The sequence below is a fragment of the Scyliorhinus torazame genome, chromosome 1, assembly GCF_047496885.1.
Source record: "Scyliorhinus torazame isolate Kashiwa2021f chromosome 1, sScyTor2.1, whole genome shotgun sequence".
NCBI lineage: Eukaryota > Metazoa > Chordata > Chondrichthyes > Carcharhiniformes > Scyliorhinidae > Scyliorhinus > Scyliorhinus torazame.
The window spans coordinates 137,627,927-137,640,495 of NC_092707.1; the positions used below are offsets into that span (position 1 = coordinate 137,627,927).

General features: G+C 47.4%; 1 protein-coding gene across 1 annotated transcript in view; it reads left to right on the top strand.

Moving 5' to 3' along the window:
• Positions 1-12,569, top strand: part of rlf (RLF zinc finger) — a 134,383-nt gene that overhangs the window by 104,646 nt on the left and 17,168 nt on the right. The gene's annotated exons all lie outside the window — the stretch shown is intronic.

Consider the following 12,569-nt stretch of genomic DNA (forward strand, 5'->3'; position numbering starts at 1 on the left):
GCCAATGACAGGGGCGCCATGGCCCACCTCCTAAAGTCCTCTTCCATCTGCTCTACCAGTCGTGCCAAGTTAAGCTTATGCAAAGTTCCCCAGCTCCTGGCCACCTGGATCCCTAAATACCGGAAATCTCTTGTTACCCTCCTCAACGGTAAATCGTCTATTCCCCTGCCCTGTTCCCCGGGGTGCATCACAAACAGTTCACTCTTCCCAATATTCAATTTATATCCTGAAAATTCTCAACTCCCTGAGTGTCTGCATTATCTCAGGCATCCCCTCCACTGGGTCCGCGACATACAACAACAAATCATCCGCGTATAATGACACCCGATGCTCTTCTCCTCCTCTAAGTACCCCCCTCCACTTCCTAGAGCCCCTCAGCGCTATGGCCAGTGACTCAATTGCCAACGCAAACAGTAACGGGGACAGGGGACATCCCTGTCTTGTACCCCTATATAGTCGGAAGTGGTCAGATCGTTGCCTATTTGTAATCACACTTGCCACCGGGGCCCTGTACAGGAGCTGAACCCATCTAACGAACCCCTCTCCAAATCCAAATCTCCTCAGTACTTCCCACAGGTAGTCCCACTCCACTCTTATCAAATGCTTTCTCTGCATCCATCGCCACCACTATCTCCGCCTCCCCCTCTGGTGGGGGCATCATCATCACCCCCAGCAGCCTCCGTATATTAGCATTCAATTGCCTCCCTTTAACAAACCCCGTTTGATCGTCATGCACCACCCCAGGGACACAGTCCTCTATCCTCGTTGCCATCACCTTGGCCAAAAGCTTGGCATCTACGTTCAAGAGGGAAATAGGCCTGTATGACCCGCACTGCAGCGGGTCTTTGTCTCTTTTCAGGATCAGCGATATCGTCGCCTCCGACATCGTCGGGGGTAGTGTCCCCCTTTCCCTAGCCTCATTAAAGGTTCTTGTCAGAAGTGGGGCCAGCAGGTCCACGTATTTCCTATAGAACTCCACCGGGAACCCATCCGGTCCCGGGGCCTTCCCTGCCTGCATGTTCCCAATTCCTTTTACCACCTCCTCCACCTCAATCTGCGCTCCCAGTCCTGTCATCTCCTGTTCCTCAACCTTCGGGAACTCCAGCTGGTCTAGGAAACGCATCATTCCCTCTTACCCTTCCGGGGGTTGAGCCTTGTATAGCCTCTCGTAAAATACCTTAAACACCCCGTTCACCCTCTCCGCTCCCCGTTCCATCTTTCCCTCCTCGTCTCTAACCCCTCCGATCTCTCTCGCCGCCCCCCTCTTCCTAAGTTGTTGGGCCAGCTCGCCTTCTCTCCATATTCATACTGCACTCCCTGTGCCTTCCTCCATTGTGCCTCCGCCTTACCCGTGGTCAACAAGTCACTGTCCGTGTGCAATCTCCGTCTTTCCCTGTATAGCCCTTCATCTGGAGCCTCCGCATATTGCCTATCCACCCTCAAAATCTCCCTCAACAATCTCTCCCTTTCTTTACCCTCTTGTTTCCCCTTATGGAGATCAGCTCCCCTCTAACCACCGCCTTCAGTGCCTCCCAGACCACTCCCACCTGGACCTCTCCGTCATCATTGATCTCTAGGTACCTTTCAATACATCCCCTCACCCTTACACATACCCCCTCGTCCGCCAACAGTCCCATATCTAATCTCCAGAGTGGGCGCTGTTCCTTTTCCTCTCCTACTTCCAGATCTACCCAATGTGGGGCATGATCTGAAATGGCTATAGCCGAATACTCCGTTCCTGCCACCTTCGGGATCAGCGCCCTTCCCAGGACAAAGAAGTCTATCCGGGAGTACACTTTGTGGACATGGGAGAAGAAGGAAAACTCTTTACTCCTTGGCCTAGTAAATCTCCAAGGATCCACTCCTCCCATCTGCTCCATAAAGCCCTTAAGCACCTTGGCCGCTGCCGGCCTCCTCCCGGTCCTAGATCTGGACCGGTCCAGCCCTGGGTCCAGCACAGTGTTGAAGTCCCCCCCCCCCCCCCCATTACCAACTTTCCCATCTCCAGGTCCAGGATGCGCCCCAACATATGATTAATAAAGTTCACGTCATCCCAGTTCGGGGCATATACATTCACCAGCACCACCGCCTCACCTTGCAATCTGCCACTCACCATCACGTATCTACCCCCACTGTCCGCCACTATGGTCTTCGCCTCAAACATTAACCGTTTCCCCACCAGTATTGCCACCCCTCTATTTTTCGCATCCAAGCCCGAGTGGAATACCTGTCCCACCCATCCTTTTCTTAATCTGACCTGATCCACCAGTTTCAGGTGTGTCTCCTGAAGCATGACCACGTCTGCCTTTAGCTTCTTTAGGTGCGCAAGTACCCTTGCCCTCTTAATTGGCCCGTTCAACCCTCTCACGTTCCACGTGATCAACCGGGTTGGGGGGCTCTTTACCCCCCTCGTCGACTAGCCATCCCCTTTTTTAGACCAGTTCCTCACCCGGTTCCCACGCATCCGCTTATCCCCCCGACGGCGCCCTCCCGTCCCGACCATCCCATCCCGTAACAGCTCCCCCTTCCCCTTAGCAGCGTCAACCCAGTTAACCCCCCCACCCCCCGCTAGATCCCTCTCTAGCTTAGTTGCTCCCCCCATATTGCTTCCGGAAGTCAGCAAACTCTGGCTGACCTCGGCTTCCCCTGTTTATCCTTAGCCTCCCATTATGTGAGGCCCCCTCCTTCCTGCGCCCTGTTTTCCCGCCACAATTTCTATAGCGTGGGAACAAAGCCTGCGCTTCCCCCTCGGCCCCGCCCCTGATGGCGCAGCTCCCTCTCTCCTTCCCCCTCCCCTTCCCCACCGGCACCCACATTTCTTCGTGTCCTCCCCCTTCGAGGGGAAAGAAAAATTTTCCCCCCATCTGATTCACAGTCCCTTACCACCACCTCACTACTTCATTTCAAACACTCTTTCTCCAATCTAGTCCAACTTCTCCTCTTCAATAAAATGTCCACGCCTCTTCTGCCGTCTCGAAGTAGTGGTGTTTACCCTGGTATGTAACCCACAGTCTTGCCGGCTGCAACATTCCGAACTTCACTTTCCTCTTGTGGAGCACCGCCTTGGCCCGATTGAAACTCTCCCTCCTTCTCGCCACCTCCACACTCCAATCCTGATACACTCGGATCACCGCGTTCTCCCACCTGCTGCTCCATGTCTTTTTCGCCCATCTCAGAACCATCTCCCTGTCCTTGTAGCGGTGGAACCTCACCACTATTGCTCGAGGTATTTCTCCTGCCTTTGGTCTTCTCACGAGGACTCGATACGCTCCCTCCACTTCCAGGGGGCCTGTCGGGGCCTCGGCTCCCATTAAGGTATGGAGCATCGTGCTCACATACGCCCCAACGTCGGCTCCCTCTGCCCCTTCGGGAAGACCCAAGATTCTTAAGTTCTTCCTCCTCGAGCTATTTTCCAGGGCTTCCAGTCTCTCCATACACCTCTTATGCAGTGCCTCGTGCGTCTCCGTCTTCACCACCAAGCCCTGTATCTCGTCCTCATTTTCGGCAGCTTTTGCCTTCACTCTACGGAGCTCCATCTCTTGGGTCTTCTGCGCCTCCTTTAACCCCTCAATCGCCTGCAGCATCGGCGCCAGCACCTCCTTCTTGAGCTCCTCCACACATCGCCGGAGGAACTCCTGCTGTTCCAGGCCCCATACCAACTGGCCTCCCTCCACCGCCATCTTGCTTCTCACTTCCCTTCTTTGCCGCTGCTCCAGAGGATCCTCCGCAATCTGGCCACTATTATCTCTTCTGTCCATTCACATCCGGGGGGACTCCCTTCCATGTCGCCTCACAGTGGGTTTAGCCTTCGAAAATTGACGTTGGGGCTCCCGATAAGAGCCCAAAAGTCCGTTAAAACGGGAGGTGCCGAAACGTGCGACTTAGCTGGTCATCGCCGCACCCAGAAGTCCTGAAATATATTTTTACGGAGTTTATAGCAAGGCACTTGGAAAATCTCAATACGATCACAAAGAGTCAAGCTGAATTTGTGAAAGGGAAATCGTGTTTGACTAATTTATTGGAGTTCTTTGAGGAAGTAACAAGCAATGTGGATAAAGGGATGTGGTGTACATGTATTTCCAGAAGGCTGTTGACAAGGTGTCACATCAAAGGTTACTAGACAAAATAACAGCTTATGGTGTAGGGGGTAACATTAGCATGGATTAGTTAGTTAACAGGAAATGTGAGGAGACACAAATGAGCAATTTTCAGGTTGGCCGGTTGTGATGAGTGAGTGCCACAGGAATCCGTGCTTGGGCCTCAACTACTTACAGTTTACCAGACCCCCTTATCTGGTGTCTCAAAATCTGGAAGGACCACGAGCCTGGTCTTGCCCAGGAAACAACAGTCCCCATCAAGTATTGTTTTCTATTACATCAGGTCATTGCATGCTCATCCCTTGCCCTTTGGGGAGGCAGTGGCATAGTGGTATTGTCGCTGGGCTAATAATCCAGTGAGCCAGGGTAATGTTCTGGGGACCTGGGTTCGAATCCCACCATGGCAGATAGTGAAATTTGAATTCAATAAAAAATCTGGAAATGGAAGTCTAAAGATGACCATGAAACTATTGTCGATGGTCGTAAAAACATATCTGGTTAACTAATTTCCTTCAGGAAATCTGGCCTACATGTGACTCCAGACCCACAGCAATGCGGTTGACTCTTAAATGCCCTTGGGGGGTGGGCAATAAAGGCTGACCCAGCCAGCGACGCTCGTATCCCATGAATGAATTTTAAAAAAGGATCCAGGATTAATGGCTGAAACTAGCCTGGTTGGTCCCGAGTTTCCTTTCCCTGTATATCAATGACTTGGATGAAGGGACCGAATATATGGTTGTTAAATTTGTTGATGACACTAAGATGGATAACGAAATAAATTATGAAGAGGACATTAGTGTACAAAGAGACTTGGATTAAAGGGCAGCACGGTGGCACAGTGGTTAGCACTGCTGCCTCACGCGCCAAGGACCCAGGGTTGATCCCGGGTCACTGTCCGTGTGAAGTTTGGATGCTCTCCCTGTGTCTGTGCGGGTCTCACACCCACAACCCAAAGATGGGCAGGGTAGGTGGATTGGTCACGCTAAATTGCCCCTTAATTGGAAAATAATAATTGGATATTCTAAATTTATTTGTCCACTTTGGCAGGAAAAGCAGACTATCTAATTTGGAGGGAGATTACAGAACCCGGTGGTACCGAGAGATCTGGGTGTTCCGGTACATGAATCCGGAAACGTTAGTATGCAGGTACATGATTTGGAAGACAAATGGAATATTATTGTTTAATGCAAGGGGAATGGAACATAAAAGTAAGGATGTTTTGCTACAGTTGCTCATGGCATTGGTGAAACTATTTCCAGCCTCCTGTTATGATGATTTGAAGATGTTTGGAAAATTGGATTATAAATGTAAGGGGCAAGAGTTAAACGCCTAGGATTAGTGTGTTTGACTGCAGTTGTCATGTTTTTTTTTAAGAATTCGTTTGCAGAGCCTGGGTGGTTTTAGCAGCCAGCTAGTGAAATTGACACAGGAATGTGTTTCAGTCTGGGCTGATGCACAGTGGATTGACTGGGGAGGTCCCTGTGGAGTTAATGTGCGTTTGCAGCATGCAGCGATAATGTATTTTCCAGCTTGAGAAGATGAGTTAATTGCTGGGTGGAATTCAGAGAGGCAGTGAGTTTGGAGAAGAAGCTTGGAGAGTAGAGGAGCTGAGTTCTAATCTGCCTGATTCTGGGGTCCACAATTCCTTCTAAGTAAGATAGTTTTACAAAAAAGGAACATTTTAAAGCAGAACAGTCTTATCTGAAGACGAGGAAAAGCCTGAAACAGCTTAGTTGAATCAGTTATTTGAAGACATTCAGCTCGAGTCTGAAGGGGTTCTAACTAGAGCCAAATCTGTTCTATAAAGCAAGTTGTATTTTATGCCCTGCTAATTTTACGGTGGATAAAGAACCGTTTTTTTTTTTTCTTGTTTAATGCGAAATTGTATAGTTATGTGGAGGGGTAATTGTAAGCTGTTTTTTTTCGGGTGTGAAGTTAAAAGTTTAGTATTGTATTCGTAAACTTTTGTTTGAAAAATACCAACGCCCTATTTTCTTTTAATGCAATCACTTCTGGAGTGAATCATTCTTTCTGCAGTATTAAAATAAACTAAAATATTGGGGTTTTGGTCCTAGCCACTGCTGGGGTCTGGTCTGGGATCGTTATACTGCGTACTGTTTTGGTCCCCTTAAAAAGAAAGGATGAGGGCGGCAGGGTGGCGCAGTGGTTAGCACTGCTGCCTCATGGCACAGAGGAACGGGATTCCATCCCGGCACCGGGTCACCGTCCGTCTGGAGTTCGTGCATTCTCCCCGTGTCTTCGTGGGTCTCACTCCCACAACCCAAAATAAGTGCAAGGTAGGTGGATTGGCCACGTTAAATTTCCCCTCCATTGGAAAAAAAAGAATTGGATGCTCTAAATTTATGAGGAAAGGCTCTCATGAGGAAAGGCTGCATAGGGTGGGCTTATATTCTTCGTAGTTTAGAAGATTGAGAGGTCACCTCAACACAAGAACCTGAGGGGATTTGCACAGGATGTTTCCCCTTTTGGGAGAGACTAGAACTAGCGGGCATAATTTAAAAATAATGAGTCTCCCATTTAAGATGAAGATCAGAAGAAATGTTTGCTCTGAGGACTGTGAATCTGCAACCCTGTTCTCCAGAGAAGGGAGGAGGCAGGGTCATATGTTTTTAAGGCAGAGGTAGACCAATTCTTCACTAACAAGGGAGTCAAAGATTATTTGGGGTAGATGGAACGAAGAGTCAAGACCATAATCAGATCAGCTATAACCTTGCTAAATGGTGAAACAAGTTTGAGGGGCCGAATAGCCTACTCCTGATCCTAATTGTGTGGAAGTTCGTATATATTAATCTAAATAGCTACTGTACACTTCGATATGAAACACATCCATGTTGTGTAATTCATTCTCTGAAATACTGGGCAGTATTCAGTAAATATTTTATAGCAATATTATAATTATTGTAAAGATAATTCTGCTGCAAATGCTCATTGATCATCTGGCCCATGCTTGACATATTCTGCCTCACTATTGTCAAAAAAACTGCAATTATGGGACAGAGTTGTCTTCACCAGTGGTCAGACTGGACAGCAGGCCACTGGAGGATGTTAGCAAATTTTGCTACCTTTGATCTACAGTGACAGAAAACCACTCTCGACTAAGACATTGGAAAGGCAGTCAGCGGTCCATGCTGACGAACAAAACAGACATGGAAAAAACAACTAACTTGGCCCTCAGCACATTACTGCATGGCAGAGACCTAGACAACTTGCAGCTGGCAAGAACAGAGACTCGATAACTTTGTGTCAATGACATGTCCATTGGTGACTTTGTCTTTCGATGTGACACAATGAAACAGTCCTTTCTAGGGCAAACATGCTAGTGCTAATAAAGTGCAAAAGGCTTCACTCGTCTCGTCATGTGCACAGGATGGAAAGTGGCCGCAATCCCAGGGGTATACTGTAAGGGGAGGTAGCCCATCTCAAGCTACCAGCAGGCTCCTGAAGCACCGATTCAAGGATTCTATCAAAATAAATTTGGACGTCCTTGATGTCAATCACGGTAAATAAGAAATAGCTGATGATGGGTGCAAATTGTGACACCAGTCTGCAGGAGCTTTCTACCACAATGTCCAAATGCTGCCCAGCAACCAAGTGCCAGCAGAGATCATCCTGCACCACCAGCAAGGGACAACTTCATGTCTGACACTTGTGGCAGACTTTGTCTTTCCAGAATTGACTTATTTCGCTGTCAAAAGAGCAGCAGATGATCTGATCTGAAGTTCTGAGGCTGCGATCCCATCGTCTTTTACAAACAGAGAGATGCCAACCTCTAATTGAGAATGCATGCGAGGATTGAATTGATACCTATGGAAAGTTAGATTGGAAATTTAACTACCTCTGATATTCCAAATCTGAACTGTGAAAAAGTTAATCTTTGGTAGCTTCTGTGCCTTAACCTAAAACAAAAAATCTTTTTAATTTTTCAAATTAAGAGGCAATTTTAATTTTTTTATTTTAGTGTACCCAATTCATTTTTTCCAATTAAGGGGCAATTTAGCATGGCCAATCCACCTCCCCTGCACATCTGTGTTGTGGGGGTGAAACCCACGCAAACACTGGGAGAATGTGCAAACTCCACATGGACAGTGCTGTCCCTTCTATGTATTAACATTGATGATATGGCAGCCTGAATTCTGGTACATGATTTAATACAAGACACAGAACATGAAGCAAAGTGGCTGTTCAGGCCTTTACGGTTTTTCTTTCACACTCCGTTGTATGGATAAGCATATGGAAAAAGGATTAGGGATTCATAGCTGAAATAAATTACGCCAATTGAGGTACACCATGCAACAGGGCCACGTTGAACTTAGAAGAAGAGTAGATTTGAAAAAAATATATACAGGGTGCAAGGAGTGTGTGCGTAGGTTAATGGCTAACATAAAAGGAACCCAAAAATATCTCGGGCACACAAATAGTGGATGATTGAGACTAACGAGGAATCAAAAAGTAAATCTGTAGAGGCAAAAGGCATGGCTGAGGTGTTAGAGTATTTTGCACCTGCCTTCACTAAGAAGGATACGGCCAAAGCAGCAGTAAAGGGGGATGCAGTTTAACAACATTGGATAGGAGCAAAATAGTTAGAAAGGAGATACTAAAAAAGTTGGCAGGCTCAAAGTAGAAAAGGCACCCATTCTGCATGGGATTCATCCCAGGTTACAGAGGGAAGTAAGAGTAGAAGTTGTAGATGATGCTTTAAAAACAAAAAGGGTAGAAGATCATGTCTGAGCAACTATACTCGAAGCGGTGACCAGTTGTGTAGATGAGGTCAATGCATTTGACGTAGCGAGGCTTTTGATAAGGTCCCCACATGGGAGACTGATAGCAAAGGTAAGAGCCCATGTGATTCAAGGAAACTTGGCAAATTGGATCCAGAATTGGCTGAGTAGAGGAAACGGGGTGAAGGTTGAGGGGTGTTATTCTATCCAAAAGGATAAGTGGGGTTACGTGGATAGGGTGGGGGCATTGGCCTAAACCGGGTGCTCTTTCGGAGGGTCGGTGTAGACTCAATGGGCCGACTAGCCTCCTTCTGCGCTGTCGGGATTCCCTTGATTATATGAGCTACTGAGGTAACTACTGAATATATTGTCTTTAATGTGTAAGCAATTGTGTGGCAGATTTGTAAACCTGCAGGATATGAGAGAAGATCCATTTGCCTTGTGTTGTCGATGAAATGTTTTAATTGTCCACAACTAAGGTACCCGAACACCCCTAGTCCTATTGGGTTTTATGCTGCCAGAGGTTGTGCATCATGGGACCTTTACTCCTCCAGAATCCCACAGATTGGTTATTCTTCTGGTCAGGGAACCAATTGGAACAATTTTATTCAAAATAAGGCACCTGCCTCCTCCTGGGGCCTTTTGAGATTCTACCTATCATACTGTATAAAAGATCATCCATAGATCTGTTCTTGGAGTAATTTATCTCAAAACTGGTGATTCCTTTACAACTACTTTTTTTTGGTTATTTTTTCCAGTACGAAACAAAGTTTTTAAAAGACCTATTGGCATTATATGAAGAATAACATTTAAGGGATATTTTGTTCTTTTGCAGCACGGCAACACAGTGGTTAGCACTGTTGCTTCACAGCTCCAGGGTCCCAGGTTCGATTCCCGGCTTGGGTCACTGTCTGTGCGGAGTCTGCACGTTCTCCCTGTGTCTGCGTGGGTTTCCTCCGGGTGCTCCGGTTTCCTTCCACGAGTCCCGAAAGATGTGCTGTTAGGTAATTTGGACATTCTAAATTCTCCCTCAATGTACCCGAACAGACGCTGGAATGTGGCGACTAGGGACTTTTCACAGTAACTTCATTGCAGTGTTAATGTAAGCCTACTTGTGACAATAAAGATTATTAAATATTGTTATTAAAAGGAACTGTTTTTTGGTATGGTTTTAGCACTTGTGTAGCTATTACAATGAACCCCTAGTTTACAGGAAGTTTTTTTTCTTTCCGGGAGGATAGTGAAGTAAAGCTACTGGTTGATTAAATTTTGCTTAACCTCTTATATTGTATAACTGATTGGAATGCTCAGGTAAATGGCACGGTTTGTTTTACACTGAACAGTTTCTTTCCAAAGCATTGTGACTATTATCAATCTTCTGAACTCCAGCCCTCGATGCAGGAACTCCTTACGGTTGTGCCTTAGCCCCAACCATCGACAGCTGCTTCATCAGCGACCTTCCTTCCATCACGAGGGTAGAAGTGGGGATGTTTGCAAATGATTGCACAATATTAAGCGCCATTCGCAGCTCCTCATACTGAAGCGGTCCATGTCCAAATGCAGCAAGATCTGGACAACATCCAGGCTTGGGCTGATAAGTGCCAAGTAACATCTGTGCCAGGCAATGACCATATCAACATCCTAGGGATTACCATTGACCAGAAACTGAACTGGACTAGCTATGATCTTTATTAGTGTCACAAGTAGCTTCCATTAACATTGCAATGAAGTTACTGTGAAAATCCCCTAATCGCCACACTCCGGTGCCTGTTTGGGTACACCGAGGGAGAATTTAGAATGTCCAATTCACCTAATCACTTCTTTCGAGACTTTTGGGAGGAAACCGGAGCACCCGGAGGAAACCCACGCAGACATAAGGAGAACGTGCAGACTCCACACAGCCAGTGACCCAAGCTGGGAATCGAACCCGGGACCCTGGCTCTATGAAGCAATAGTGCTAACCACTGTGGTACCGTGCCGCCCATATAAATACTGTGGCTACAAGAGAAGGTCAAAGGCTAGGAATCCTGTGGCAAGAAGCTCACCGTCTGACTTCCCAAAGCATGTCCATCTACAAGGCAGGGTTGTAATGGAATACTCTCCACTTGCCTGGTTGAGTGCAGCGCCAGAACACTCAAAACACTCGAGAAACTTGAGGCCACCCAGGACAAAGCTGCCGCTTGATTGGCAACCCATCCATAAGCATTCACTCCCTCCACCACCAAAACAGTGTCAGCAGTGTACCATTTACAAGATGCGCTACAGAAATTCACTGAGGTTCCTTAGGCCTTCCAAACCCATGACCACTACCATCTAGAAGGACAGCAGACGTATGGGAACACTGGCGACTGGAGGTTTCCATCCGAGCCACTCGCTTTCTTAATTTGGAACTATATTTCATTCTTTCACTATCGCTGGGTCAGAATCCATGAACACCCTCCCTAACAACACAGTGGATGTACCTACACCACATGGCCTGCAGTGGTTCATGAAAGCAGCTCACCACCCCCTTCTCGGGCAATAAGTTCTGGCCTATTTAAATTTTAAATTTAAAGTACCCAATTCATTTTTTTCCAATTAAGGGGTGATTAGTGTGGCCAATCCACCTACCCTGCACACCTTTGGGTCGAAGGGGTTACACACACACGCACACACGCACACGCACGCGCACACACACACGCACACACGCACACACACACACAAGAATGTGCACACTCCACACAGTGACCCGCAGCCGGGGTCAAACCCGAATTCCCAGCGCCGTGCGGCTGCAGTGTTAATCACTGCGCCTTGGCCAGCACTTATTGCCATTTCGTAGTTATCCTTCAATAGGTGATGGTGATCTGTCGTCTTGACCCGCTCCAGTCCCTGAGGTGTAGGTACACTCACCATGTTGTTAGGGAGAGAATTCTGGGATTTTGACTTGGTGACAGTGAGGGAATGGTGATCTCTTTCCAAGTCAGGATGGTGAATGACTTTGAGGGGAACCTCCAGGTTGTGGTGTTCCCAGCTATCCCAGCTCTTGACCTTCTAAATGGTAGTGGTCATGAGTTTGGTAGGTGTTGCCTAAGAAACCTTGGTGAGTCCCTGCAGTGCATCTTGTAAATGGTACACATGGCTGCCACTTTTCATCAAAGATGGAGGGATTGAATGTTTGTGGAAGGGAGGGGGCAATCAAGCGGGCTGCTTTGTTTTGAATGGTGTTGAGCTTCTTGATTGTTGTTGGAGCTGCACTCATCCAGGCATAGCACTTGTGATTTGTGGATGGTGGACTTGCTTTGGGGAGTCAGGAGGTGAGTTATCACCATAGGATTCCTAGCCTTTGACCTGCTCTGGTAGCCACAGTAATAATATGGCTGGTCCAGTTCAGTATGTGGTCAATGGTGACCCCCAGAATGATACCAGTGGGGAATTCAGTGTTCGTAATGCCATTGAATGTCAAGGGACAATGGTTAGATCCTCACTTGTTGGAGATGGTCATTGCCTGGTACTTGTGTGGCACAAATGTTACTTGGTACTTGTCAGCCCAAGCCTCCATATTGTCCAGGTGTTGCTGCATTTGGATATGGACTGCTTCACTATCTGAGTAGTTGCAAATGGTGCTGTCATCTGCAAACATCCCCACTTGTGACCTTATGATGGAAGGAAGGTCATTGATGAAGCAGCTGGAGATGGTTGGGCCTCGGATACTACCCTGGTATCCTGGAACTGAGATGATTGACTTCTAACCTCC